This window comes from Dermacentor albipictus, chromosome 2 (genome assembly GCF_038994185.2).
Source record: "Dermacentor albipictus isolate Rhodes 1998 colony chromosome 2, USDA_Dalb.pri_finalv2, whole genome shotgun sequence".
Taxonomy (NCBI): Eukaryota; Metazoa; Arthropoda; class Arachnida; order Ixodida; family Ixodidae; genus Dermacentor; species Dermacentor albipictus.
Genome location: NC_091822.1, coordinates 161,310,326 through 161,336,712, shown reverse-complemented (window position 1 = coordinate 161,336,712; position 26,387 = coordinate 161,310,326). Strand labels below are relative to the sequence as shown.

The 26,387-nt window shown below is 51.4% G+C and overlaps 1 protein-coding gene across 1 annotated transcript in view; it reads right to left on the bottom strand.

The window, feature by feature from the left end:
- LOC139056200 (GAS2-like protein 1) overlaps positions 1 to 26,387 on the bottom strand; it is a 242,432-nt gene that overhangs the window by 85,378 nt on the left and 130,667 nt on the right. The window lies entirely within an intron of this gene.

Below are 26,387 nucleotides of genomic sequence, written 5' to 3'. Positions count from 1 at the left end.
TGGGACAATATTACTTTTTGTATGGGCAAGATTATCCTTACGTGCATTGCGTCTATATACAGTGCGCATCCGCATATAGGACAACGTTCATATAGTATCGCATTGTACCATTACATAGTCACCCGTCACCTACCGTGCCCTGTATTTCCCACTTGCCATTTCCCCAGTGAGGAGTAGCAGGCTAGAGACACGATCTCCAGGCCTACCTCTCCTCCTTTCTGTTCATTAAAATCTACTCCTCCTCCTCCTCCATGGTGCCATAAAATCACTTTCGAACTTTTTAAGTGAGACTGGTCTAGACGATCGCCTCTATAGAAGCTGTGAGACGTGCAGTCAGTACGAAATGTGTTTGCGCAGGAACTTTTTGGGACAATATTACTTTTTGTATGGACAACATTATTCTTACGTGTATTGCGTCTACAGTGCGCATCCGCATATAGGACAACGTTCATATAACATCGCATTGTACCATAACATAATCACCCGCCACCTACCTTTCCCTGTATTTCCCACTTCCCCTTTCCCCAGTGAGGAGTAGCAGGCTAGAGACACGCTCTCCAGGCCGACCTCTCCTCCTTTTTGTTCATTCAAATCTACTCCTCCTCCTCTCTCTCACACGGGACGACCCAGCGTTTAGGCACACGTCGCGTGCGTTTATGCACGGTACACGCGTAACTATAGGCACAGAATCCTGTATAGATCATATGGCATGTTTGTATCTTCGGACTCGAAAAGACACGCGGTATATCTGAGCGCGCCCGAAAAATAAGATCTGCATGCACGCTGAGCTTACGGCGAGCGAAGGGCTTTCTCGTTTTCTCGGTATGCTGTCCACGTTCGGTGTGTCTCTATATACATCCCCGGGAAAGTGCTTATGTTTGAGTAACACAGTAACGCAGTTCGCCACTGACGCGTCTTCAAGGCTAGCTGCGTGGCTCGCTGAGAGAGATGCCGACGCTACTTCCGGGAATCCTCACGCCGTTTTTTTCCCGCGCAACCGGTGACATTACCGAACGCACGCTAAGGAGGGGCCATAACGGTTTCGTAGCACACGATCGGCTAAAGCGGTTTGCTTACAACGTAAGGGAAGGGCCAGCGATCGAACGCGCCAGTTCATGTCAACGCGGTCACGTAGGGTTCGGCCAGCCCGATATCCGACTCGACCTGCTCGCGTCGGGTCAACGTAAACGTATACGAGTAATACTTGTTGGGGGTCTAGTTGGTGCATGTTTCCAGAGGGGGGTTGTAGCGCCGAAAAAGACAACGCATAGCAAGCGTTGCGCCTGTCCCGTCTCGCTTGGTACGTGTTGTCTTTTTCGGCGCTACAGCCCTCTTCTGGAAAGTAAACGCATACCACTGCCACTTCCAGCCACGCATTTCACGAGCCACGCATCGTCGCCGCCGGATGAAAAACCGTTGCGGGACATCCTCCTGTACGGAGGGCTCCGCTGTAAAACTGACGACGGGCCTAGCTGACGTGACGCTGCTTCTCTGTTGCAGTCTCATCAGCAGCAGCGCCAAGGGTTTTTTTTTTTTCCAAACTCCCACACGGCGTAGGTGGGAGACCGTGCTCGCCAAAGAAGCGAGAGAGAGTCGCTTGCGAAAGTCCTCCCCCTCCTTCACCCCGAGGCCGCGGCTACGAGCTTATCAAAACTCGCGATGTAGTGCGCTCCTCTACTGAAAAGATAATTTCGCAGCCATCGTCGCGAGAGGAGAGGTCGGTTAAAGAGTGGAGCCGGGCCGCCCAGATCGCTATCGGCTCGCACGCGCCCTCAATGAGCAGAGGCCAGGCGTTGTTCTCAAACAATGACCTGTAATGTGACGCAACGCGGCGGTTGGGGGCGGGGGGGATGGAGGTGTTAGAAAACGTTTGGGATACGCGGCACTGAAAACAAACGCGACGCAGTGAAAGTTTATATGGTTACGCGGACAAAGCGTATAGCATTTGCTATGGTCCGGGCCTCACGAGTTGGCTCGAGCCAGCCTCCAAAGGAATACGGCCGACGTTGTGCGAGCGGCGTCGCATTTCTTTTATTATTGTCCATTTTTGCGCTTCGTCTATGCGTGACCCCAGCAACGTATAGTTATAGTAGGGCATTACACTCATCGCGCTGAACCTTTTCGTATACGAGAAACACGTACCTGTTCAAACGAGCAAGCCTCCTCATATTAACGCGCGTACATCGCTTAGGTTTCAGTTCAGTTCACATTTGGCAATGACCACTTGTTCACTCTCACTATATAATGTGACAATATTGTTACGTAGGAAGACACCGACGAAAAGCTTTTTACAAGTATATTTACAAGGCTATACGCCGCAGTTGACCAAGAGGCAACAGCCCGCGCTAGCTTCCAATCGTCGTCGTCTTCTTCTTCCTGCTCGGCTCTTCGTCATTGGGAATACTACCCCGTAGCACTACCCCCGGCGGCAAAAGCGCCGTCCCGGAGCGACCAAAGGCTGGACTCTGAAGCAGTGTAGTAGCTCTTGAGCCTACTGACGTGCACGACATCACTAGACGCCAGAGTAGATGACGAGGTTGAGCTCACAGGAGCAATTTCATAAGTCACAGGCGTCACCTGGCGCAGCACGCGGTAGGGCCCTGTGTATCGCGAAAGGAGCTTTTCGGAAAGTCCAACGTGACGACAGGGCGACCACAGGAGCACGAGTGCACCAGGCGAAAACTGTACGTCACGGTGGCATATTTAGGCGCGAGAGAAAGAGAGAAATGGGAAGGGACGGAAATGCAGAGAGGCTGTTAACTAGACTTTATCCGAAAAGCTAAACTATCGGGTGTTACACGAAAATAAAAAAGTGTGATCTGATTATCAGGCACGCCTAAAGAGGTGGGGAGGGTGGGGGATGGGTGCTCTGGAATAATTTCGACCGCCTGGGGTTACACCCAATGCGTCGTAAACGAGCTTATTTGCATTCCGCCTACATGTAAATGCGGCCACTATATATATACACGGCCGGGAATGGAACCCGAGCCTCCTCCTGCTGCTCAGCTGTGCATATACGCCATAGCCGCTATACGTCACCACGGCGGGTTAGGCCTATGAGTCCAGCTTTCCCAAGAGAAGAGCCAGGAGTTCAAATTAAGCGGGTGCACCGGACAATTACCAGCGTTTCGGCGGTCGGGCACCCAAGTCGGTCGCCTTCAGGTACTGCACCTGAGAAAGCCGCCACGTGATCAGCGTTCTTCCCTGAAGAAAGAGTGTGGGTGGTTCCGGACTTTCTTGCTCTAGTCCGGAGCCTACAAGCACGGTCTATAACGCCAAGCCGGTCCTCCAAGGCAACCTCCAAATGCTCCCAAAGAGGGAGTTTTGTGTGGAGGTACTGCCTGGTTACGTCGGCAGGCCCACGTGGTGCGCTATAACGTAGCCTTAATTATCCCCTCAATGTGGACGCCTATCCTTCCACACAGCTCCCAAAGCGAAGCCTTTCTAAAGCAACAATAAAATGTGTTCCCCTTCTCTCTCTCTCTCTCTCTCTCTCTCTCTCTCTCGCTGATGGAATTTTTGCACCGACTGCAAAACGGAAGTAAACAGATTGTTCCCCAGGTACTGTTACTTGCGAAATCTACGTAACGCCGCATTTTCGCCAAAACTTCAAACGGCGTCATAACGAACTCTAGTTGAACCTGCGCGCAAGATTATCATTACGCGTGCGTGAACATTGAGCATCGCAGTCGCGAAATGCGAAGAAAGCTACGCCGTGGCGAGGCGCACGCGTAACTGAGGTCCGTCGACCCCCAAGTCAAGCGCCAGTCTTATCGCAACATGGCCAGCCGACAACGTCCACACCACTGCTTGCGACGGTGTATGCGAGACGCCGTAACCCGACCGTTCCCTCGAAAGACGAAGCCGGCGACCGGCAGATATATATACGGGTCACGGATAGGGCAGCACCACTGATTGCTGGGGCAAGGGAGACCACGAGGGCATCGCGTGACAGCGTACGCGGTTCCAGTCCCCGCGCCCACTGCAGATAACGCCAGCGATATAGCTCTTCTCAGCGGTGTCTCTCGCGAGGGTGAAGATTAGGAGGCAAAATTGAAGACGCCAAGGCCGTGTTGCTACGGCGGTATAAGTGGCGATCCGTTCCTCCGCCGGCGTCCCAGCGAATCGCTCCTCCGCAGAAGGCATCCGGCGTGTGGGACCGTTAAACTCTGTTCGCTCGCGTTTACAAATGCACGCTAGTCGTGTCTGCACGCTCGCTCCACGTGTGCCGTCGCACGAGCTCCTGCTTGTTATGCACACGCGTCACACATCTGTCACCTAAGTTTCTGTGCATGAGTGTATTTGTATGCGCGTATGCGGGTATATTTATACTAGATGTGCGCAGGCAAATGTGTTCTCTGGGTGGCCATGCGTGCTCACGCACCCGCGAACGTTCGGTCTGATGTCAATGTTCGAGTCGCCTTCTAGCCAACACCTACTTTCTTACTATATATATATACCATCATCATCTGGGCGCGTGTGTGCATGCGCGTATACACGTGTACGCCTCGCGTGTGCGTTTGTATGCGCATTTGCATGTACCGTATCTGCAATGCTGCCAGCGGATAGAGGCGACGCATTTCCGCTGACCCAGGAACGCTCGGCGACGCGAAAAAAATGTCAACGTTCGAGTCTCCTCGTCCACAACCTCCCCCTTTTCTCGTCATCACCTCAGCTGCGTTTCGCCTGCGCAGCTTCGCACGTCGGACTGCTATAGGCTGAAGTCGCCCATGTACAGTCAACCGCAAAAGTTTACGGGACGCAGGATCTGCCAAGAAGCTGAATTCTCGCGAAGCGTGGTCACACAGCGTCGAATTAAATGTTCCAGCATGTAGTAGCCTTCGCCACCTACACAATGATTCATTAAATACGAAGTGTCGTGCTTTAGCAGTTCAGGAATTCACATTTCAAGGAGAAACCGCATCCCGTAATCTTTTGCTGTTGACTGTACCTATACCATCGAATACCCCCAAGTCGGACGCGCCTCTTAAATGCGAGACGGTATATCTTTGCGTACCGCTATATACCCCCATGGACTTTGTCCTGCTGCAGATGCCGCGTGTCCGGCCTCGACAACGCTTCGCAAGAGAGGCTCTTCATCCCTCCGAACAAACTTCGGCACACAGAGAACGCCGCGTAATAAATGCGGTGACGTCAACGGGTCGCACGAAAGAACGACTCACGAATGGGACATACAGATTACAGCGAAAGCGGGGGACTTTAGCATCAATGAGCCCAGTCCTGAAAACAAATGGTTTCGAGAATTTTCACCGCGGATATCAAGTGCTCGGGGGTTTCGGATTTAACCTCGAAATGCCGCTTGCGCGGAGGACACACCCTGCTATCGGTATGGGCTTTCGCAAGCATGCACGCACCGGCGTCGACCGCAGAATGCGTATTTTTTTCCCTCCTCCTCCCTTCCTTCCTTTCATTTAACCAGGGGCCGCGTCGAGCCATCCTTATTGCAATAAACGGTTCAATCAATCAGTTCGCGAAGGACTCATTGGAGTTAGATCTAACCATTAAAGATTTGATACCTATACCGCAAGAAGAGCTGGTATAATAAATTATGCCTTCGTGAGGGGTTTCACTACTTTTCATATACGTGAGCATTCACAGCACCCCGATGTGGCGATCCACGACCGCAACTATAACGAGATGAACGATGACGTAATGCAAGTTTAGTAAAGTTTGTGTGTCACGGTACGAAAGCTCTAGCGTTAACTAAGACACTCGTCGTAGATGGGTTCTGCCGGAATTCCTTACGTCTTCTTTTTTTTAAACATTATTATAGCGAAGAAACGCACACTCGGCGAGAGCCGGACCGACCCACGCCAAACCACAGGACGGTGGGCAACGAAAGCAGGCTTTAATATATGGCAACGAAAGCAGGCTTTAATATATGTTTTTTTACAGTCCACTTAAGCACTCGCACAGCAACGCTTGAAGTGTCGCGGACAATAATAACTGCGATACGGAACGCCGAATAATTTACTCGGGACGGTGACACACACACACACACACACAAGTGAAACTAGGTCACTTCCTATATACGCGTTGCTTCAAAACGCGTATTAAAGAAACACACATAATGAAAAAGAATGTAGAATGACGCGCCGAGTGCTATGCAGGAAGCGCAGCGGAGCGGAAGGCTGCGGCAACAGGTAGACCGAGGATACAAATGGCTTCCGGAAACTAATCTTCCACTCTCCTCTTTTTCTTTTCGTTGCTTTATCTTTTCTCTCTCTCTCTCTCTCTCTCTCTCTCTCTCTCTCTCTCGCTCGCTCTCTTACTAAGACCTGCTTGCGCACCAAACTCAGCAACTCGTCGTTCTTTCTTTCTTTCTTTCTTTCTTTCTTTCATTCTTTCGTTCTTTTCCGTGACGACTTTCTTAAGCACTGGTGACAGACACCTCACGGAGAGCGAAGCTTATTCTCATTTCCGTCTCGCTTTAAATTCTGCCCCCACTAGGGTGTTCGCGTCTTTCGAGCGCGGCGCCTCATCTTCGCTTCCCGCCAACGGAGTTTCCAATTACGCTTTCGCCGTGTCCATTTGTAAGCGATCCCTTTCCTGAACAGATAGCTGACCTGCACTTTCGCGAATAATCTAGACCGCCTGCCTTGCCTTTTCTATGCAGAATTGCCTCCTCTGCGAACATGCCTGCGTTGACATATATATATAATATATATATATATATATATATATATATATATATATATATATATATATATATATATATATATATATAACGTTTTTTTTAATTTATGTTCACCTTTCGTGGCCGTCATATATAGGAGATTCTGTTGAGGCCCAAAAGATATCATGGGTAGTTTTTGCAAGAAGATTGATTGATTGATTCATTGATTGATTGATTGATTGATTGATTGATTGGATTGTGCGAAAGCGACGTCGTCGAAAGCGTCGATCAACATCATCATCGCCCGAAAGCCGGGCATTGAGAGACACCACACTGAAGTTCTCCGGAATTCAACTTAGATCTGCTTCAGTCCACAACGCGCACATAAATCTACATCTATCTACTGGCGCATTTGCACCCCGCTGCCACGGTAATCTGGCCGTCGCGATCGGAAATCGTACCCGCGACCTTGCGCCGAGAAGCAGAACGCGGTCGCCCTCACTCCGACGTGCGCACACGCACAACTGCGAATTAAAGTACAAAGTCGTGCCAAAAAAACACAAGTGAATCAGCTTTGTTACTTTTTGTTCTTTTTCTCCCTCTCTCTGTCTCTCTCCCCTAAATCTCTCTTTCTTAAGGATTTATGGTATCATAGTTTGTGATCTAACGTTATCCACGTGGACAGTGTTCTGTAAAGCAAGCGATGCGCCCCTGGAGACATGATAGAAATCGAATGTCGTTTTTTTACGTTTGAACGCCGCTTTCGATCTCGCAACTCTTAATGTTGCAACATCGTTCTGCGTGCTTCTCCGGAAAAACAGACGACGTGACCACGGATGCCGATAGGCGTCGCTTGGAGTACCGTGCACAAGCACCTTAACTGAATGAAGCTGAATGTCAGTCCTACCAATACTGCACAGTTTTTGGTGAGACGGTGCGCGTACACTTGTTATTCCAGACTATACAGGCTGCAAAACCGGCTGCGCAGACGGGGCCGACGGCAGTAGAAAGCGGGAGCAACAGAAGAGGTATGATGTGCATCGTATATATACACCGGTGTCGCATCGGCTTCTTGTGCGTGGTTTCAAGCGATGCTTCTCGAGCATAAAGTCTCTACCACGCTAGAGGGCGTGGTTATCGTTGTCTGGCGCATTAATTCCATACACGAGCCACCACCTAAGGGGCAGGGATGGATCACTTGAGCAGATGGCTCAACGAGGTTGCGAAAGAGTCAGACCAGAACGGTCCGTTACTATATCGACGCTAAAGAGGACTATGAACTCAAGATGAAAATGACCAAAGTACGCTCTCGGCGAAAGCAAAACGGCCATTCCATGCTGTCAGATGAGGATTAGCAGTCTGAAAAAGACGCAAAAACGAAAGTCCGGTGGCAAGTACCGCAACCCAGAAGTTGCCGAAACGGCTTAACATGACGTCACGAATTTCGCAGCGTCTACATGGGTCCGCCTAATAGTTTAGCTGCTAAAGAAGAATTACGTTGCGTCCAAAATTAACCAAAGACTCCACGCGTTGCAAGCTTTCAGAATATTTCCCGCGCCGAAACGTCGCACAATGAGGGAGAAGAAAATCTGCGAAGTCGCACTGCCCGTACCGGCGCTGAAGTTAAAGAAAAATTTAGAAGACAAAAAAAGAAAGTTAGGCCTTCGGTTCTGTTACGTTTCGCCTACGACGCGCGGTAAAGCCAGCGCGGATGCAACGTACGCCGGAGCTTCGTTCCAAGCGGCGGACATTTTGGCCCGTTCGGAGCGGCCGCGAGCGCGCCCCGCCGAGCGCGTCCCGGCATGTTCAGTGCCACGTGTCTTTGTGTGTGCGTGTGTGTGTGTGCCCACGCTTGTCAAAGCGCGGCAGCCGGGGAGAGGAGCTCCCCCAGTGTGAAGCGAGGAGGTCTGTCCGGCGCCGGCCCGGCTGATGCGTCACCTCCTTGTCCCAACGTGTCTATCAGTCCGTCCGTCGCCGCTGTCACGTGGTGTCGTCCCATGACCTTCCCTCTTGCTCTCAACTCCGAGAGTATAAGAGCAGGTGCCCCCGGACGCCAGGAGAGAGGCTCCGATTTCTGCTGTTGAGTAACGTGCTCTCCCGTCTCTCTACTTCGGTCGACCTGACCGCCCGCTCTTTGCGATGCTAGAATAAACAAGTTGTTCTGTTAGCAGTCGCCTCATGCTTTGCTGGGACCTTCAGATGCTTCCAGTGTGCCCCAGGCCGCCAGGCCTACGCTACCCTTGGGGCTTGCGACCCAGTTGCAATAACGGGCGTCAGCACTGAGGTTCCAACAGCCGGTGCCATCGGTGCGGATCAAACATCTGGTTGCCAGCGGTGAGATCGCGACAACGGAGGCCAGCAGCGAAGAAATGCGGTTGACTGTATGCTGAGCAGCACAACGACCATCCGGGAGCAGTGCAACGAGCCCTGTGTGATGACTGGTTGCCTGCAGCGGAACGACTGCGCTGAAATCTTGGCTGCGAGGTTTGGTGAGTGCGGGACTTTCTTCTTCTGAGTTTTGCCAGGCTTTTGTTAGTGTCAGAAACAGAGCTGGTAATTGTGGTTGTCGTTGCTGCCGGGTTAGTTGCGGCAAGACAATAGTAGGCAGTAGAGAAAGCAGCATTCAGAGCAGCCATGGATTTGAAGTCGTTGCGCAAACCGAAATTGTTGGAGCTTGCAAGAGAGTTGGGTCTGGATGTCTCAGACAAACTCAGAAAACCAGAACTGCTAAGGGTTATTCTTGAGTTAGGAGCTGAGGATGACGAGCTGTCGGAATGCCTTGAGACCATTGAGGAGAGGGAGACTGCAAAAAGACAGGAGAGCGAACTTAAAGAGCAAAAAGATGAGCTTGAACGTAAAGAACAGAGAGAGAGAGATGAGCTTGAACGAAAAGAACGAAACGAGAAAGAAAAAGAAGAGCGTGACCGTCAACACGCTTTGGAAATGAAGCGTCTCGAGGTGGAGATGGAACGCGCTCGTAATGGAAGTCAGGCACACGGTGCAGGAGAACGAGTATTGTTTAAAATGACTGACCTGATGCGGCCGTTTAAGCTTGGAGAGGACATTGGTTTGTTCCTGGTTAACTTTGAGCGAACGTGCGAGAAGCAGGGGTTCTCTCGGGAAACGTGGCCACAGCGCTTGCTCACTTTGTTACCCGGCGAGGCGGCCGACGTAGTCGCTCGCTTGGAGAGAGAGGAGGCAGAGGATTTCGACAAAGTGAAATCGAGTCTGCTAAAAAAGTACAGGCTGTCCGCGGAGGCGTTCCGTCGGAAGTTTCGAGAAAATGAGAAAGGCAAAAGTGAGTCGTATACAGAGTTTGCCTACAGGCTTATGTCAAACATGCAGGAGTGGCTCAAAGAAGAGAAAGCGTTTGGTGACCACGAGAAAGTTCTGCAGTGTTTCGGGCTGGAACAGTTTTATAGTCGGTTACCTGAGAACGTGCGGTACTGGGTCTTGGATAGGCCAGACGTTAGTACGGTGGCTAGAGCCGCTGAGCTAGCCGAAGAGTTTGTGACGCGTCGGGCTCGCGGAGCTAAGGACGGTCAAAAGGGTGAATTTGGCTCTAAGTTCGAGAGGCCGAAGTTCACGCCCATAAGAGCAAAGGGGGACACACGTACTGCGGATACGAGTGAAAGCAGTCCGACCGAACGTAAGGAGACGGCGGCAGCCGAAGCCGAACGCAGAAAGCGGTTCGAGACGAGGCAAGCGCGCGTGTGTTATACGTGCCAGAAGCCGGGTCACTTTTCGGCGCAGTGTCCGGAAACAAAAGCAAAAGTAGTGTTTTTGTCATTATGCAGCACTGACGAGAACATGAAGCTTCTCGAGCCTTACATGCGAGACCTCCTCGTGAACGGGAAGGAGTGCCGAGTGCTTCGCGATTCCGCAGCTACGATGGATGTAGTCCACCCCTCTTACGTAGAACCCGATATGTTCACGGGCGAGTGCGCATGGATCAAGCAAGCCGTGGAAGCTCATAGCGTGTGTCTGCCCGTAGCAAAAGTGCTTATTGAAGGACCTTTCGGAGCACTTGAGACGGAGGCGGCAGTGTCATCTATGCTGCCCCCCCAGTACCCGTACCTATTTTCGAACAGGTCCGATCACCTCCTGCGCGAGAAGGGGCTTTTGTTTGGTGAGGCTAGCGTTCAGGCCTTAACCAGATCGAAGGTTCGGGAGCTCGCTGCAAAGGCGGTAGTTGCGGGGCCGACGTTGTCGAACGATGAGAAAGGGTCAGAGGCGCAGCAAGGTGATATTCAGAGCACGCCCGAACTGAATAAAATTGAGCCTGTAGCGTTAAAGGCACCAGATACTGGAGAGGAAATGCCCGACACGGGAAAGTTAGAAGAGATAACTGAAGATTTGCTCATCGCGCCTACGTCAGACGGACTTAATAGGTTGCTAAAAGTGAGCCGGTCGGCTTTGATAGCCGAGCAAAAGAAGGATGGCAGCCTAGAAAACATACGCTGCATTGTCAAGGAAGGTATCGCCAAGAAAAATGCTCGCTTTGTGGAAAGAGGTGGGGTCCTGTACCGGAAGTATGTAGACCGCAGGGGAGTGGAGTTCGATCAGCTGATCGTGCCTCAGTGCTATCGTCAGGATCTGTTGCGCTTGTCGCATGGGGGTTCGTGGTCCGGACACCTAGGAGTTAAGAAAACTAAGGACCGTCTCTTGCAAGAGTACTATTGGCCAGGGTGTTTTCGGGACGCAGACCACTTTGTGAAGACATGCGACACCTGTCAGCGGGTGGGCAAACCAGGGGACAAATCGAGGGCGCCGTTGAAGTTGGTACCTATCATTACGGAGCCTTTTAGACGGCTCGTTATTGATACAGTGGGACCTCTGCCGGTAACAGCCACGGGGTACAGACACATTTTGACTGTGATCTGCCCAGCGACAAAGTTCCCTGAAGCAGTGCCGCTTAAAGAACTCAGCTCAGTTGAGATAGTCAATGCACTACTGTCCATATTTGCGCGAGTTGGTTTTCCTGCGGAAATCCAATCAGATCAGGGCACAGTGTTTACTAGCGCTTTGACGACGGCCTTTCTCGAAAGGTGCGGGGTAAAGCTGCTACACAGCTCAGTGCACCACCCCCAGTCGAATTCCGTTGAGAAGCTCCACTCCGTCATGAAGCGCGTGTTGAGAGCATTGTGTTTTGAACATCAAACTGACTGGGAGCTGTGTCTGCCCGGGGCAATGTTTGCATTACGGACCGCGCCGCATGCGGCTACGGGGTTTTCGCCAGCTGATCTAGTGTACGGTCGCTCGCTGCGATCTCCGCTTCGCATGCTTCGAAACGGATCACTGCCCTCTCCAATGGCTGCAGACTATCTCTTTCACAAATGGCCGCCTCCTGCGCTGGAGCCTCGCTTTGCAATAACATTCCTTTGAGGTGCGTTACAAAAAGGGGAGTCTCAACGGTAACGCCGATGGCTTAAGTCGAAGCCCCTAACGTGGGAATCAGCCTCAAAATTGTTTGTTATTGATGTTTTTCTTCCTGAGGCAGGATTTTTAACATATTGCTTTTGTGTAGTGTTTCAAAGTGATGATGTGCTTTCTAGTGCAATTTTCCAATTTGTGGACGCGTTCTGAGTGCTGCTAGACTACTGTAAGGAACTAGGCAGTAGTATTAAAGGGGAAAGAGCCTGGCATGGCTTAGTGAGGGTTGTGCCGTGCTTGCTGACTGAGCGGCTGAGTTTCGGCGTAGTTCTAACGCTTGCTGGGAACGAGAGAAAAATGAGAACTCTCCCGAAGTCACTTTGCAGTGTCCTCTGTGAACCTGAACGTGAGAACGAGGCCTTCTCGGTGCGCTGCGCTCAAGAAACGCCGAGGGACGACCGACTTCGGTTATGAGCATCATCGAGCGACATCCCTCCGGACAGCGGATGCAGTCCCCTGACCATCGGGATCTCCCTCCCCCGGCGGGGCGGTCTGTTACGTTTCGCCTACGACGCGCGGTAAAGCCAGCGCGGATGCAACGTACGCCGGAGCTTCGTTCCAAGCGGCGGACATTTTGGCCCGTTCGGAGCGGCCGCGAGCGCGCCCCGCCGAGCGCGTCCCGGCATGTTCAGTGCCACGTGTCTTTGTGTGTGCGTGTGTGTGTGTGTGCCCACGCTTGTCAAAGCGCGGCAGCCGGGGAGAGGAGCTCCCCCAGTGTGAAGCGAGGAGGTCTGTCCGGCGCCGGCCCGGCTGATGCGTCACCTCCTTGTCCCAACGTGTCTATCAGTCCGTCCGTCGCCGCTGTCACGTGGTGTCGTCCCATGACCTTCCCTCTTGCTCTCAACTCCGAGAGTATAAGAGCAGCTGCCCCCGGACGCCAGGAGAGAGGCTCCGATTTCTGCTGTTGAGTAACGTGCTCTCCCGTCTCTCTACTTCGGTCGACCTGACCGCCCGCTCTTTGCGATGCTAGAATAAACAAGTTGTTCTGTTAGCAGTCGCCTCATGCTTTGCTGGGACCTTCAGATGCTTCCAGTGTGCCCCAGGCCGCCAGGCCTACGCTACCCTTGGGGCTTGCGACCCAGTTGCAATAACGGGCGTCAGCACTGAGGTTCCAACAGCCGGTGCCATCGGTGCGGATCAAACAGTTCCTACAGTTCTAAGAAACCTTCTTTTCACCCATAAATACATGCACGTTTCCAAGAACACTTTACACTTAACTGTTTGATTTAACATTGGTCTTTTAAAGACGACAAGTACGATAAACAACGACGCGATTTCACAGCTCATATTCCTTTTTTTTCTACCCGTGCTGAAGCGGTCAAATCTGTTTGCGGACACTGTAAGACGTCGTCTGCGAACATCGTATCCGTGCGGAACTGCCTCTCGAAGAATGGCCTCCGAAACCGGGCTGCGCGAACGGGCGCCCCCCGATCTCAAAGGCCATGCTCGGAGTCTTTCACATTGACTGCCTTCCAGAAAAGCGGCGCTTTTACTGCCGCCGCTGTGGCGCTTTGCCATTCAGCACAAAGTCGTGGGGTTCGACTCCCGTCCGCACCGCGGCCTCATTTCGTTGGGGGGCGAAATAACTCGAAAACACCTGCGCACTCGGATTACACGTATACGCAGGTCAAACAACCTCATGCGAGGACAGAGCTATTCCGAAACACGGCACTACGGCGCCCCTAATAACCCCACACAAGCTGTGAGACTTGAAAAACCATCAATTATTGTCTCGCACCCTTCGGGCCCCAAGAGCAAGACATATCTCATCCCATCCTACACCGCCGCCCGAAAACGTCTGGTGGTTACGCCCCTGGTGCCGACGTCGGAGGAAAACGCCAGGACCTATTTTTGGCGCGGAGGTTAGAAAGAGAACAATGGACCGCTCGCGAGGAATGCGAGGACCGCGCAATCTGTCTCGTTTTAGTAGCTCGAGACGCGCGCAGATCCTTGCTTCTGCGGGGTGTAGTCTCTCCCGCTGCACTGCATTCCAGTGAGTGCGTCAAACTTTATGTGCCTTCTGCCTGTTTCGAAAGTTCCGTCTGTTCCCACAGCCGATGCGTCGCGCGATCTTTCGCCAATTTTTAGCCTGGAATGACAACTCAGGCGTGGCCAGCAGTCAGAATGACCAAATATTCCCAGTTTTCAAACGAAAACATCATTTCTCGCTATATAATATACATGTCAGTGCCCGGCGTCGCGCGTATCTAGCCGCCACTTACGATGTCTCGAAGTGACTAACGAAATTGGAACGAGCCATCGAACTACCATAAAGAAGTGTACGGCGTGAGTAAGGAATGTCGATGCCATCTCCAGACTATACGGACTTCGACGAGAAACAGCCTACACCGTGCGGCAGCGTTAATTAACCACGAGGGTAGGGAACTGTCTGCCAGGTGCATCGACAAACGCAATATAAAGGGCTATAGTAAAAGAAGAAGAAGGCACCAATGATGGAATATGCATACATGCCAGAGCTTTCTGAACCAGCCGTAACGGGTCACACAAGGCGCTGTATACACTGGGCAATGCTGCACTGACAGTGACAGGTGCTCAGCGGGAGAGAGCCGAATTGACGCGTCGAAATGAAGGATCGACCGGTGACAAGCAGTCATCATTCCCACGGCTATGTCGCCCTGTGCTCTCCTATACGTCTTAGCATGCAAGGCTGAGGAGGGAGACGACCAGCACACGAAGGCAGGTGTTTTGCATCTAACCTGACTCTGTTGTTGAAGCAATGCGCGTGCGCAAGGTCGTTCACTCACTCGTCTGGTCGAGCATAGCGCCGCAGAAGACAGAGCGGAGGTTGTTTCAAGCTGCGTTTTAAGTTTGACTCGCCATTCTTTTGCACGTTGTGAACCTTTTCTTCAATGCCCGGTCGTATGTCACGTCGCCGTTTTTCAGCAGCCATAGAAAACGCATCCCTTGCAAGCGCAGAGGCGACAACAAGAGAAAGAAAAAAGAAAACAAACGAGGGGGGGGGGAGATAGGGGCTGCAGTTCACTGGCAATTGCCATCAGGAGACTCGGAACGCCCGTCTGCTCTAGAAAGAAAACATGATGCACAAAAGGAGTAAGTAGCGAGGAATAAAGCAACACTGGCCTCGGAGACGCGTGGCGCGCATAACCGTCACTGCTTCTGCGATTCTCGGGGTCGTCTGCTTAGGAATCTGGGACCATGGATACATTTGTGTTGGGCGCTCAAACTTACTCGCGCACTACTGCAGCATCGCATGGCACCAGTCCAAAACCGTCTGCAATCATGGTGTGCATCTTCCTCTGTTCGCGCACGCAGCGTTTTTTCCCGGCCTTCGCTTAGAGGTATTTCTATTCCCTTGCACTTTCGTGTGGGGTAGCAAATCGGACTGCCGTCTGCACGTGTCCAGGATCTCACCGGAATTCGGTAGAATAAAATTTAAAGAGATGGGATCGTGGAAGGTCATCTGGTTGGCCTCGCTATGTTCCCGCTTCTAGACTCATTGCTGTAGCTCTTTCTTACACACATAGATGGCGCGGCAATCCGTAGGTATACTGACTGATGTATGTTCACCGCGTCGGTACTTGAAACAATACGAAGCGTACACGGAGCTGCCACTCGAGTGGTATGATGAAGAGCTCTGGCGCCTCTTCGCAATGCGGAGGCGGTAGGCGCCCTCGGAAGCTGACGTGATTAAACGGTTTCGGCCCGCGCGTTTCGGCGCCAGCGCGCATATACTGCACGTCGCGCTCCCACACGGGTCACACAAAAGGGTCGCCGCGCTTCGACGCACACGGAGGCCGCCGCCCCCCTGCCGAGCAGCGATCGTCAAGGTTGACGCCAGTCCGTCGCCGGCGGTGCAACCGAGACGCCTTGTCGGCTCACGTCGGACGCAACAACAAAACCAAGGAATCCCGATGCGGCGAAAGCCGCTACCAACCTCCCTGCTGATGTGGCGCGTCGTCTCGACACCGGATTATCGTCTGCTGCTTGCAAAACGTTGTTGGCCGTCTGCTCTGGAAGGAGCTCAGTCCTATCCACGGTGCCCCATGGGCTCACGAGCCAAAGAAAAAAGACGAATTCAAGAGGGGATTGCGTTCGAGCTAGTTCGTCTGCTGCTCGCGGCTTTCCTGCCGTCTGCTCTGGAAGGAGCTTAGCCCCCCAACAAGACTCCGTGAATCCGCAAACTCCAGAAAGGCTTAACTACAATACTGGACTTGCATCCAAGATATTGTTCGTCTGCTTACCCATGAGGCAAAGTATATAACAGGACGCTTCACTGTGGCTGCACCAGTGTTTCGTGGATGTCACGGTGTTTCTGGTGCTAATCGTTCCGGCACGCACACGACAGTGATGCGACGTTGACAGTTCAATAAGCGCCGACATACAGGGTGTCCCAGATATCATGCACCACTTGAGGGAAAGCGCAAGAGAACACGTAGGACAACAGAAGCGAACGAAGACGCAGCGCGACTGGCCGCTCGAGGCACTTTGCGTGTATTCGCGGGCTTCTTTCACGCTCGCACAAACACTTATGTAGCGCGTACTGAGCAACAAAAAGGTGTATAGGAAGTGTTTCATATTGCTCTACAATTGTATCATTCACATTTCATCTAGTTATAATATTTCAGTTGATTAATTAATTAAGACTCATTATGCAATTAGGCGGAATACAAAAAATATTCCCGAGTATCGCCACGCGACAGCAAACAACATTTTATATATATATATATATATATATATATATATATATATATATATATATATATATATATATATATATATATATATATCCACAAATCTACCGCGGCCCACGAAGCAAATAATCAAAGCAGTGCACGTGCTTACGTTGCATAATCTCGTAACCTAAGCTCGCTCGGAAAGCTCACCACCAAATCGCATTACTGATACCTCCCTCCCCACGGGCGTATTGTACTATAGTTACCGTAGAGGAGCGAATAGTCACCGATTATACGCTTAACTATACGGCGAGCATGCGGAACAGCGGCGATAACTCGTTAGACACGACTGGTTTTCCGCGGGTTAGGCCTCGCATCGATCTCACCCTGAAACTCCGTATCTCCGAACGCCATCTTTTTAGGCGCAGCAATGTCGCCAGTGGATTGGCTGCGGCGCACGCGGCCTGCTAATGGCTCGATTTTGTTTTTGTTTTCTTTCTTTCTCGGCGACAACTACCACGTTCCTGCACGCAGAAAGTGTAACCGCGAGCAATACAGATGGCGGCCGATTATACGCTCACCTTCGAAAAACGCGAGGCATTACTGCAGCCGGCCGCGTTCTCCTGCACAACGCCTATCGAACAAACGAACACGCATGCAGTGACAGCTGCCCGAGAGCTATGCGGTAAAAGTTGTCCCTCGATGCAAAGCCCATTTATCCACATTTATCTTTCGATTCTCTGAAGAAAAAGAAACTTTACGACAGTGAGACCGGGTAACCCGGATGGTTGTCTCGGACTTTGTTCTCTCGCGAGTCTCTGCTTCTGCGCTTAGTCTGCGCAATGAGGGTGCCACGAAGGCTTGTATTTCGATGGGGGGAGGGGGAGGGGAAAATGCAAGAACGCCCGTGTGCCGGGGTTAAGGAATCCCAGCCACGGTGAAAATGAATCCGAAGCTGCCCCCCCCCTCCCCTTCACTACCGTGTGCCTCATGACCATATCGTAATTTTGACTCGGCATAATCCCCAGTATTTATTTACTTATTCATTTATCTGCTAATAAAGGCGCTGCGTTGCGAAGGTGTAACTACTATCATCTGCATGGCAATGCTGCTGCAAGCGTCTGCGCGCGCATCCGCGTCGTCTGCTCCGGACTGGTGCAAGCAGACGACTTCACAGATGTTCGTAAGCTTTTTTTTTATAACATTTACTATAACCTTTATTGACCAGACTAAGCGCAGTAGCTAAAACAGACGAGAGAAAAAAATTTCAAGACAACTATCCGTGTTATACCGCGGTCACACAGTCGGAAAGCTGAAGTGTCAGGGCTGTATGAGCGACGCTTTTGATATTGCAGAAGCGCAACTTGTTAACACAGTCGAACGCCTTTCATAACGAAATTCATGGGGGGCCTCCTAAACCACTCGCGCACCACACAGCTCCCTATAGAACCGGGACAGAACTATTCCTTCGTTATGCAAATCATTTAGTACAGATTACCTTAATTCCTCTTCGCTGTTTACAGTATGAACCCACTAAGGGCGTCGCTGAAACCCCGCGTATATACACGCCACATTGGGCTGGGTGTGCGTGTATATACTACTACATGGAGTGTGCACACCCTATTGGTAATACGGAGCGTACCTTCTGCAACAGCAGCACCGTGTATCCAGACAGAGGCCGCACTCACGTGTACACGCACTGTACATGACGAAGCAAGGCTCGTCGTCTAACCAAGCAGGGGCAAAACGAGGGCAGGGGAATGTGCCTGCCGCCCTCCCCAGAGTGAGCGAGGCGCCGTAAATCTCGTCGCGTACACGGGCAGCTACTCGGTACCCCGCTGCGGCGCCGTATAACGCTTTAACGACGCCGGCGACGACAACAACAGCGGACAACGTTAACAGCAACAACAAATAACGCTCCGGCCCGCATAAACAAGCCGTTCAACGCGCGAATTCCAGACGCGCGAGCGCGCGCTGCCTTTTCATTTACGCCTCGTTTGCACTTGCGCGGTATGAGCCCGTCTCCTTTTCGTTTTCCTCGCTTCTTTACAGTTTTTTCTTTCGTTTCTTTTTTTTTCTGACTCGTAATCTGCTCATTAACGAGCGAAAACAGCGACCCAGAAATGCTGTGTCGCGCACGTTACTGTTCTTTTTTTTTTCTCTCCACATTTACTTTCTTGTCGCTTCTGCTGCCGCAATGGTATGGGCCGTGCGCCAGAACGGCGACATTCTTTCTCGACTTTGCCGAGGCATTCGCTACCACAGCGAGGTACGATCTCCGTCTGATTAAAACGCCCGGAACACTTTCTTACTAGATGAGCCTTTCATTTCACTAGAAGCTAAAGCAACAGAAACAGATTTAGTCGCATCATAGAGGGCGCCTGTTACACTTTCTTTCGCCACAGGAGTGTAATTAACAGAAATTGCGAGATAAGAAGAAGCGCCACAATTTGGGAATAAAAGGAGCGCCAAGAGAGCCAGAGAGGGTGAACGAGGAGGTCCGAAACACACCCCAACATGCAGAGGCAAACGACGAGCACTCGCTGCTCAGAAGAGTAGATTTTTTTTGTGTGTGTGTGTGGGGGGGGGGGGGGGGGGCAGCTGGTAATGCACATTTGAGTATATACGGTGAAGCGCCTTATACTTTGTCCCGTCTACAGTGCGCTTTACAGGTGCTCAAATAAGCTGCTCGCCATACGCTACCTTGAACCTCGAAGAACTGCACAAAGCGAGAAGCATAAGAGGTTTTCTTTATTTTAAAACGAGCCGCTTTCTGTGGCTTTCTTGCCCGTTCTTGTGGCCGGTGGCTGAACTTTCAGCGTCGATACAAAGGCGCCAACTTTGGCAAAGGTCGCATGCGCTCTCCACCTATATTATCACCAATGCTTTATGCGCACTTTTGTAATGTGTTAGCATTATATATAGGAGTGTCAAAGTGTGTGTGTGTGGGGGGGGGGGGATGCTTTATGCGCACTTTTGTAATGTGTTAGCATTATATATAGGAGTGTCAAAGTGTGTGTGTGGGAGGGGGGGGGGGGCGTATGCGCGTGAGATGTGAAAAGCCGGTCACGCGGAAGAAGTAAAGAGGCGAGATCTTAGAAGAGCGTGTATATAATAAAACGTCGTTCTATGCATTCAAGCCCAAAAGTAACTGGAACACCAGTGCATTTCTCCGCAAAGTTATGGAATTAATATCTGGAAACTGGTGTCATCTTGGGAATTCCCTCCAAGCGGCTCCATTGCCTTGCGAACTCCACGGCTAGAATTTGTAATTGCAATATGGGAAATAAGGTAATTAGTTAAAAACTAAATTACTGTAGTATCGTTAACTAGTCGATTATGCATTCCATTTTTTTTTTTCAAGTAATATCCGCCTCTTCGAGTAGACCAGCTCATGAACTAGAATTGTGATATATGACACAGGCAGCCTTCAAAAGATTTTGAAAGTGTTCGCTGCAACACATCACCACCACAATTGCAAGTTACGGTGGTCTGTTCCGGGCCATCGTCAGTAGTACGTCGCTCCCCGAAGAGGCAGGACGCGTTGTTGAGTGAGCTCTCGAACAACAAACACCTTGCGATGCAGTGAACTCGGTTTTAATCGTGGATCCGGGACCTCGAAGAGGTGCTACGCAATGCTAACGTATTTCTCTCGCATTTACCGCTTTATGGCCACTTTTTTAATGTAACAACTGCGTGGTAAGAACCACACGAAACCAAGAGACAATGACGGGCGCCGAACCTACAAGCCTTCCGCATCACGCGTGCGATGCTTTCTATCGGAATAGGCCCACGAGGCAACGATGCTGTCCGAGATGCACACTTTTTTTTTTCTTTTTGCAGCGCAGCTCTTAAGGCTCAACCAGACGTACGCGTTCCAATGCGCCCGCACGCGCCGCACCCCGCCCGGGCGCGTACGGCGTCAAGCGCGGAGGCTGTTTCGCGTGTCGGCGCGCGGCGGCGTGGAGACCAACAACCGCTACGATTTTTGCGCCCGCGCCGGAAGCTGCCGCTCGCGTCAGTAGCATGACGCACCTCACATGACCACGGCAGGCCAACGTCACTTCCGGAACGACTCTTCGCGCGACGTTCAGGCAAGCCCAGGCAAGCTGCTTCTGTACCTGGTGATGCTATGCCGATGCTGCTGCAGGTTTCGCCGGGCTCACAATACTCATACTAGGTCGCAGTTGAGCTGAATGACCCACAAGGAGTCGTAAAATATGTTTCTGAAATATGAAAACAAATTTTAAGCTAAATTATTGTGTTTTCTTGCTGTATGTAACACATTGCTTAACGTGGCCTTAAGCGAAGGCTAGACTGCCTTGAACATGGCAAGCTAGCAACACTGCGCCGCCGCGACGAGACGCGCGGCTACGCGCGGCAACTCGTGCATCGTTTGGGTGCGCGCACTCTTCCTCCGTCGGGAGCGACGCGACGTCGAGTCAGCGCGGCGTGTGCGGACGCATTGGAACGCGTACGTCTGGTTGAGCCTTTAGGCGCCATTTCCTGCACCGGCGTGCATCGGCGTCTCCCTCGGCGTAACCGAGCGAACGAGCAGAGCGGAGGAGGAAAGAGCGAACGCTGAGCGCAGCGGGGGATGAAATACGGCGAGAGCGAAGAGAGCGCGAGGAGGATAGCGGAGGAGGCGCGGCACGGTGAAAGCGCGAGAAGAAAAGCGTAGGGGGCGACGACCGGTACGAGATGGCGCCAGAGTAGCGCGCCATCGCATGTTCGCCGAGGGCATGCGGCGAGCGCGTCGAACGATGCCACACGCGGGAACAAAGCGCTGCATGAGCGAAGGTCTGTCCGCCGCGGCTGCATTGAATCAGGCCCGCGCGTCACCCACGCGCTGCATCTCGCGATGTCCCGATTAGCGAGGCAGTCGCGCCACACTTCGCTCCGTTTGCCACGTGCCACAGGAGACAGTTTGTCCGCGCCAGCTAATATTCACCGAAATGAACTGAAATTTCGCATTGGGGAGTATCGTGTATCGTCGGTGAATTTTTCTACTTTAGCGACAGACGGTACACGTTTTTTTTTTTTTGAAGCGTAAAATTAGATAAAAAGGTTCGTGCTGTGTGTACAACTACATGGCACCACATGAGCTTTCTTCAGAAATGCTAAGATTTAAAAAAGATATTGTAATATAATCTACGAGTATGCCTTTAGAAACTACGTAGGCTACATAAAGTGGTACCTCCACTCCAACATGGCTTCTGCGAATATCTCCAACACAGTTTTGTTGATGTGTAACTATCTCCAACAAAGTCTCTATGAACAGGAATATCAATGATTGTGTATGCAATGTCTTGTAACCGCGCCAACAGCATCGCTGAACCAAAGGGTGATTGTGACATGTGTAGTGCTTCGAGTCACACGAGTGTGTGCGAAATACAATTTCTCTTAGCACGTATAAAAAAAATGTCGTTCCACTCTATGTACAACAGTTCTGTGTACGAAACTTCGGCAGAGACACTTAAAGCTGCTTACGTATGGGAATGCGAACGCGCGTTATAAATACCACATTTCCGTGCCCCGTGTTTACATTGATCCAAAAATTCTCCTTGCCTTTAAATGTATTTCGGCGACGCGACGATCCGATGGAAAAATCTGACGGAGAAAAAAAAAAGAACACTGCGAGGTACGAAAGTCCCCGATAACTAAAGAATGAAAAAATTGGAGGACGCTTAAGCTTCGCCGTGAAGAGTGGAACGCGACAGCGTTCCCGTCGACCCGCCAAGGGGTGTAAGACAATGGGCTACGGCGCAGCGACTACGCGCCCCGCATCGGACGCGGTGAGCGTCGAGCAACGCAGCGTTCGGCACGGCAACGAAATGTGCGCCTGAGCAAGCGACGCACGCCTGAGCCTTAGAAACAGCTCGTTTCTAAGGCAACACCGCATTCACTAGAGGCGCTTTTGTACCGCTTTGAAGCATCGTACTTGTGGTTCAGTGGCAATAAAGAAAAAAAAAATACTTGTGGTTCAGTGGTAGCGTCTCCGTCTCACACTCCGGAGACCCTGGTTCGATTCCCACCCAGCCCATCTGCAAGTTGTTTTTTATTCATTAAGTGCCTGCTGGGATTTATCGCTCACGGCCAACGCCGCCGACACCGACGACACCGGCTTTTCTGCGACACGAGCTCCTTAACGCTATCGCGTTAAAAAGTTCAGCAGCATTACAGCAGTGTTACCCTCCAGCAACACCTGAAGGCACAGCTTGCTGCACACATGGTAATGCGCCGCCTCGCATCGTCGCGTTGCTGCTTTCGCAGTTCGGCTTCTCCGGCTCGTTTTCGACGCATAGCTGTGGCTTCGCGCGCTCGTATAGCAGGGTCAGATTCGCGCCAACAACGTTTCTCTTCGACATTACGTTGCATCCTCTCACCTGGGAATGGAAACGTACGCTGTCCTGTGTGTTGTGCGAGTGATTTCAATGAATGCGCGCACTGTTCGCTTCCCATTGCTGAGCGCTTGTAGCCGCGGCTTTATGCGGGCATGAGCCATTGCATTTTTTCTTGCTTAACGGGGGTATGAGCCATTGCTGCTAATGATAGTTCTTGTACCATTGCACCGGACGACGTAGTCTAAGCAGTAATGGCGACGTCTGTTCGTGTTGGAAACTCAAACAGACAACATAATCTAAACTATAGCACCGTGATCACTGCAAAGACCGTTTCTCTGTCTCTTTTCGTCATTCGCCTGATTAGATCACCTCGTACACTTACACACGCTCTCGCGCCTCTGTTCGTTTCGATACATAGCACGCGAATCTTTCAAACATGTGTCTACAACATTTCTGCATCCCTTCACCCTTCCTCCCCCTTTCCTTTTTTTGTCCCATAAACATCTTGTAAACCGACACAACCCCTGCCGGTAATCCAGCGATTTACTGCGACCCAGTCAGGGGGCGAATTAATGAAGGCTGACAGGCAGAGAGAGCCATTACGATCATAAATGGCGAACAAGGAGAAGCAAAACAAGAAAAAAGCCAGCAGAACGTGAGGAGAGAAATTGCCCACAAGCGCCTTGTCAAAGCGCGGTCTTCATGCACGCGACACCGGGAGAGAGAGAAAGAGAGAGTGAGAGAGAGAGGCACCTTGACATTAAAACGCCCTCGCGAATATGGAAAAAGCGGAGATGTGACGTGGGAGCCGCATAATGACCCACGGAACGCGATACGGCACACGCACTCGGTGATTTCTCACGAGGCCTTCGGAAACACCCCGACCGGCTGTCTCTTCTTTCTTTCATTTCCCCCCCCTCGCCCAATAATTATCCTCCCCTTTCATTCTCATCCATAACATTTATTTTCCTCTCTCACTCTGTTCGTTTCCCTGATGCTTTTAACTGTAAGCGGGAGTGAATTATAACACGCGTGAAACAGTAAACGCTCCATCTATGGGCGCACAGCAGCCGTGCGAGGGGGCGGGGGAGGGGGGGGGGGCTAATCGACGCGTTTCGATGGCTTTGCTTTGTGACAAACTGTGGCACTACGCGCAATATGAATACCGCGAAACGCAAGATCCGCCCCCCCCCCTCCACTTCCACTGACCAACGAGCCCAGCGAGGGCATGAAAAAAGAAGAAAGAAAAAGAGAGAGAGAAAAAAGTCTAAATTATCATTTTGGTATCGAGTTCGCTATTCATGCGCCGCCTTCCGCACAATCCCTCCGCTTCTCTAGTGAAGCGCACACGCGCGTTACGTTCAGGCACCATGAACGCATGATGACGTACGATGACGTCACATAAATTCACTTTCCACTGGTTTAAACTCCACGTCTATAACATCTGTCCGCGCAACTCTACGCCAACGCTGAGTGCATTTTTCTAGCATTTAGCCGTCGGTGCAAGGAGTCATTCCGGTATTACCATAGATGCCCAGGACGGAACACACAAACCAGTTCAAGTTCACTCCAACAGTACAAATCCATAAGCGCGCCACCCGATACATAAGTTTGCAGCAGCACTTATCACAAACGCTGATCTGTATCCCGCGTTTACCGAAAAGTATTTCAGAATATGTAGGCCTTGTGCTCCAGGTGACTTGCTCACCAAGGGGACTATAGGACATACGACTATAGGACTTAGGACTGTAGGACTAAAGACTATAAGACATTTACTGTGCTACTGCCCATGTTTTGAAAATGAAAGACACGACCTTTGCACAGCTCGAATCGAAATAAGTTAGATAGAAAACCTTTCACCTTGAACAAGATCTTGGGACTATGGCCCCGCATATCGCAGCTACAAAAGGCCACAAAACGCGCTGCTGCGAATTTTTTGAAAGCTACCGGAATGAGCGGCCGTCTGTGATCCGGACTGAGTGACCGTAAGTGATGTAGAGCAGAAAACGGTTACCACGTCACGTCGGGATTATTAACAGACCACTTTCTCTTCTTCTCCTAATCACCCCCCCCCCCCCCCTCTTACTTTCCTACCCTCAGCTCAGCCATGGATAACCTCCCTGCCTTTCATTTATCATTTCCTCTCTCTCTCTCTCTCTCTCTCTCTCTCTACATACGTATATATATATATATATATATATATATATATATATATATATATATATATATATATACACGCACACGCTAGCACAATGTGCGCGCACATACACACACACACACACACACACACACACACACGCGCCCGTCTAAGTTTTTCCTTGCCCCCTCTTCCTCCACCTCGTGAGCGGCTTCCCACAATCCACACACATACTTCCTTTTTAACTTTTCCACTTCTAATGCTAACGCATTAAAACGCATGGCGACGGCGCCTCCGAAGTTGCCGCACTATACGACATGCCATGATGTCGTTGCAGTTTGAAAGCACGTGCTTCAGGCTACATAGTCAAGCGCTTATCGACGAAGAATTATTGCAACACGTCCGAAAGCAGCCACAGTGTCAGCCTTTACAGCGAGTCCGGAAAACAGTTTTTTTTTTTCTGTCCTAATGCGACCCACACGCGCGACGATACACTAAAAAATCTCATTTAATATTACAACCATAGTGTAGCAGCGCTCTCTTCCGTGACGGTGCTCTGCTCCGGACCACCCTCAGGTGGACTTCGCTGTTCGAAGAGGCAGGACGTGTGTCGCAATGCGGTGAACGCGGGTTTACATCGCGGATTCGGCCGGGAACTCAAACAGGTGCGACTTAATGCGAACGCATTTCTCTCGCGTTTACCGCTAAATCGCGCACTGGCCTTCTTTCTTTCCTCGCGCGCGGTATACCCGAGCGACACCTCCGATCGGAATTGGTACTCGGCACTCTCAAAAACATAGTACTGCGCAGACATTGCCAGAGCAGTGCATAAACTCTCGATGCGCACCAAGCCCACACAGTGTACTCGTTTCGCTGCAAGGGTCGCCTCTCTCTCTCTCTCTCTCTCTCTCTCTCTCTCTCACTCACTCACTCACTCACTCTCTCTCTCTCTCTCTGCCACGCGCGAAATGAGCGAGCCCGGTGCCTGCTCCGCGTAATAGACAAGAAAACCATGGCCAGGCGGCGCTACTGCGCCTCTTGACAGCGCCCCCAATGTGGAAGCGTCAAGTCGGGCGGTCGCGCCGTGGCGCAGTCTCCGCTTTGTTTACATTGTGTTGTCCGCGCTTTTCTTCGCTGCTCGTGCTCACGGCGCTCCGTTTTCGACGGCGGCAGATCGCCTG